Genomic DNA, 4,646 nt, shown 5'->3' with positions numbered 1-4,646 from the left:
AGGTTACCTAAGATGGGAGACGGTGTCCTGGGAAGGAGTGACTCTGACCAGGACTCGGGAGTCACAGTAGCTAGCCAAATGAACGTGAACTCCCAGCCTGATGCTATAGCAAAAAATAAATAAATAAATAAAAAGACAATCCTCAGATACACAAGAAGGAGAATATCAAGGGTGAGTAGGGGCATAACATGACCTCTGTGAGCCCATTAGTGGAATACTGTCCCCAGTTCTGTTGTCCACACTACAGAAAGAATGTTGATAAATTGGAAAGGGTTTCAGCTCATAAATTAGCACGCCCAGAAAATGTGCAATCGTCAAACCAGCTCTGCAGAAATGCCAGAGATCTCACCAACTACCATCCAGTGTCTGACTTCCCCTTCCTAAGCCAGCTAATGGAGAAATACTGCCTCACACCAGGCCCTGGCCTGAGCCATGACTGGGAGAGTTCTAGGATGCTGCAGCTATCAGGCAGCACTGGAAACAGCTTTTTAATGAGCTTCTCAATTAAAGCTCTTTTAGGCCAGGGCTACACTAGAAACTTTTGCGGGGATAGCAGTTTTGGCTATGGGGTGATTTTTTGCAATAATTCTAACTGAGCAAAAGCCCTAGTTCAGAGTCAGTTATACCAGCATAAAAGTACTTTTGCTGGTATCGCTTATTTCACTTGCTGCCCATATAAGCCGCCTGTACACAGGGATCGTTTGCCAGTAGAGCTATGCTGTCTCTGATGGAGTCTTAAAATTTGGGTGAGGTGTGGGACCTAAACTCTTATTTTGTAACTGATCAGATGCTGAGTTTGCGGCAGGGTCCTTTATCCTCCAACAGGGGGTACATGCTCCACACATTCCCCCAATCCCAGGGCAGGGAGGAAAGCCTGACCGCAGCACCCTAGAGCCAGCCCCAGCTCAGAGACCCCTGGAGGCCCCATGGAAGATTCCCCAGCCCCAGCACAAGCCCTGCCTCACCCCACTCACTGGGGACTTCCTGAGCCCAGCCTCTGGTGTGGCCAGGCAGCCACAGACTGTGAAGTCCTCAGGGTCACGCAGGAGCCTTCCAGCCCACACCTGCAGGCAGAGATGGCCAGACGCAGTGGGAGTGAGTGCCACTGTGACCTGGCCTATAGGGTCGCACTGCCACTCAAATTTGCAGCAACTATCATAAGTTTTGGTTTCTGCAACCAATGATCAGCCAGCGATTTTCTTGCAGCCAGATCTATAAATTACTCCAGGAACGTACAGCGCTTGAATTGGCTCCTACAGTTCATGAGCCTTGGCAAACCCTGCATGGCTTTTAATTTGTTTTATAATAATGATCTTTCCCCATTGTCTCCACTTGTCCCCAGTGCATCGGCCTCCCCAGCCCCCTCGGGGCGCAGTACACTTGGCATGGGGAAAAGCAGGGGACTGTTTGTCAGTCTCACACTCTCTGCTAAGCTGCAGCTGCTCAGGTGAGGCAGAAACCCTGCTGGAATCCACAGCGATGGCTATAAACTGCCTTGCCCAGCGCTCCTCCGGCACTTCACAGAGAATCTCCGGACACCTCCCGCTGGCTGGGGCAGCCCCTCTCTGCTGAGCAGGAACTGGGTGAGTGCAGGGCTTTGGAGCCCAGAAATGGCCCTGGTTAGTGGCACCTGCCCCACGTAACAGCCCAGAGGAAGTACATAGAATCATAGAATCATAGAATATCAGGGTTGGAAGGGACCTCAGGAGGTATCTAGTCCAACCCCCTGCTCAAAGCAGGACCAATCCCAACTAAATCATCCCAGCCAGGGCTTTGTCAAGCCGGGCCTTAAAAACCTCCAAGGAAGGAGATTCCACCACCTCCCTAGGTAATGCATTCCAGTGCTTCACCACCCTCCTAGTGAAATAGTGTTTCCTAATATCCAACCTAGACCTCCCCCACTGCAACTGGAGACCATTACTCCTTGTTCTGTCATCTGCCACCACTGAGAACAGCCGAGCTTCTTCCTCTTTGGAACCCGCCTTCAGGTAGTTGAAAGCAGCTATCAAATCCCCCCTCCTTCTTCTCTTCTGGAGACTAAACAATCCCAGTTCCCTGAGCGACCGGGCAATACACACCAATGCTTGCCTGGCACAGATTTTTTTGATTCACTCAATTAGCACCATGGAATCTGGGTTCACGCTGGCCATGGCCTTTGATCGCTACATTGCTATCTGTAACCTACTGCGACATTCAGCCGTTCTAACCAATTGGGTCGTAGCCAAGATAGGGCTGGGTGTTGTGATGAGGGGGGCCGTGTTACTGGGCCCTCACCCATTCCTGCTTCAGCGACTCCCATAGTGCAGGACCCATGTCATTTCTCACATCTATTGTGAGTTCATGGCACTGTTGAAACTGGCCTGTGCGGAAACAACAGTTCTGAGTGCCCATAGTCTGGTCGTGGCATTTCTAACAGCGGGGTTAGATTTTATCTTCATTGTCCTGTCCTACATCCTGATCCTTCGGGCTGTTTTCAGACTCCCCTCCAAGGAGGCGTGGCGCAAGTCCCTCAGCACCTGCGGCTCCCATGTCTGCGTCATGCTAGTTTTTTACACTCCTGCGATCTTTTCCTTCCTCTCCCACTGCTTTGGCCACATGGCTCCCCATGTTCACATCCTCATCGCCAACATGTATTTGCTCTTCCCTCCCATGATGAACCCCATCATCTATGGGGTGAGAACCCCAGGGATCTGGCAAAGGGTGCTCCACGTCTTGGGTGTCAAACCAGCCTGAAGCCCATGGGACTGGTCAGTGGCTGGGGAGCAAAGTCCATTTTTAGTACTAGAGTTTTATGTATTATGTATAAGTTAAAATGAAGAATAAAGAATAATAATGTAGCATGAATTAAATGTATTGATGTATGATATTATTTGACCATATTCTGCCAGCCACCCTTTCTGAAAGCAGAAAGGAATAGCCTAGTGTGCCATTGGTACAGATGCACCAGCAAGAATCTTGTGTCTGAAGTTGATTTCAAGGCAGTAATAGATCTTTAGGGTCACCGCTTTGTTGTAGGTTTAAAATTAGCAGTTTAAAATCAGTAAAAGAATGCAATGATTGTTTTCTCCTACATTGCAATCTGATATTCCTGGTCAAATGCTCTGTGTAAATCACTCCTGTTTTATGTGTGAATGAGGAATGTGTGTGTTAAAAGATAAGTGTGAAGGCCATCACCGGACCAGATGTTCTAGGGAGGAACCAAGGACCAACGTAAAGGCACCAGGAGATTGCAACGCGCCCCTATTGAGATGTCAAAGGAGGGCAGATTAACAACTCTAAAGATGATTCAGGCACCTATCAATTGGGACAAAATAGCTGTGATCAAAACCAGCATGGGGTAACTCATTGAGAGAGTGATGAAGGAACAAAATGAAGAATGAGAAGAACAATTTAAGAAAACAAACACTCATCAAATGGCGATTGATTACAGCAAGATGGTGCAAAACTCATTGGTCCCAATAAAGGAAGATCAGTATATAAACAGGGTGGTTTGCCATGAGATTTTTGGTTCGTCCTGACAGGACTTCCCTGGAGCATCATGTCGCGACTGACAGAACCCGGCTCACCCTTACCCGCGATCAATCTAGCTGGCCACTAGGTTGCTCCGGACTCTGGACTGGGAACTATAACATCGACTGGTGGGACAGTGTGTGTGTGTGTGTGTGTGTGTGATTGAATGCTTATGCTAATTGTCGTATCGCCAATAAACGCGGCATATTGCTTTTTCCCATGAAAAAAGATCCTGTGTGCTTCTTATAAGCATAACACATACAGGTGACATCAGGGCCAGAAAGGCTAGGAATCCACACGGCTCAGTCATGCCCCGCTGTGGAAACCCACCTCAGATTGCTGAGCAGCAGGGCTAATAAACACACTTATCTGGGCCTGAAGCACAACACGGCTTTCACTTTCCACTGGCCTAGAACATCGTTATCGCTTGTCATTTCCACCCAGAAATCCCTTTCTTAATGATTCCCAACATTCTGTGTGCTTATTTGACTGTCACTGCACATTGAGTGGATGTTTTCAGAGAACTATCCACAACGACTGGCTTCAAGTCTGAGCTTGAAAAATTCATGTAGGGGATGGTATGATGGAGGACAGGATTAAAATTCAAAATGATCTGGATAAACTGGAGAAATGGTCTGAAGTAAATAGGATGAAATTCAATAAGGAAAAATTCAAATTACTCCACTTAGGAAGGAGCAATCAGTTGCTCACATACAAAGGGGGGAGGGATAGCTCAGTGGTTTGAGCATTGGCCTGCTAAACCCAGGGTTGTGAGTTCAATCCTGGAGGGAGCCACTTAGGGATCTGGGGCAAAATCAGTACTTGCTCCTGCTAGTGAAGGTAGGGGGCTGGACTTGATGACCTTTCAAGGTCCCTTCCAGTTCTAGGAGATAGGATATCTCTAAAATGGGAAATGACTGCCTAAGAAGGAGTACTGAGGAAAGGGATCTGGGGGTCATAGTGGATCACAAGCTAAATATGAGTCAACAGTGTAACACTGTTGCAAAAAAAGCAAATATCATTCTGAGATGTATAAGTAGGACTACTGCAAGCAAGACACAATAAGTAATTCTTCCACTCTACTCCGCACTGATTAGGCCTCAGCTGGAGTATTGTGTCCAGTTCTGGGTGCCACA

At 47.8% G+C, this 4,646-nt stretch overlaps 1 pseudogene; it reads left to right on the top strand.

Annotated features, from left to right (window-relative positions):
* Positions 1-1,385: 1,385 nt before the first annotated feature.
* On the top strand, positions 1,386-2,733 carry LOC113408080 (annotated as a pseudogene).
* The last annotated feature ends 1,913 nt before the right edge of the window (positions 2,734-4,646 follow it).

This window comes from Terrapene carolina, unplaced genomic scaffold, assembly GCF_002925995.2.
Source record: "Terrapene carolina triunguis isolate 2854851 unplaced genomic scaffold, T_m_triunguis-2.0 Scaffold741, whole genome shotgun sequence".
Taxonomy (NCBI): domain Eukaryota; kingdom Metazoa; phylum Chordata; order Testudines; family Emydidae; genus Terrapene; species Terrapene triunguis.
This window is presented reverse-complemented; position numbering and strand designations above follow the sequence as displayed.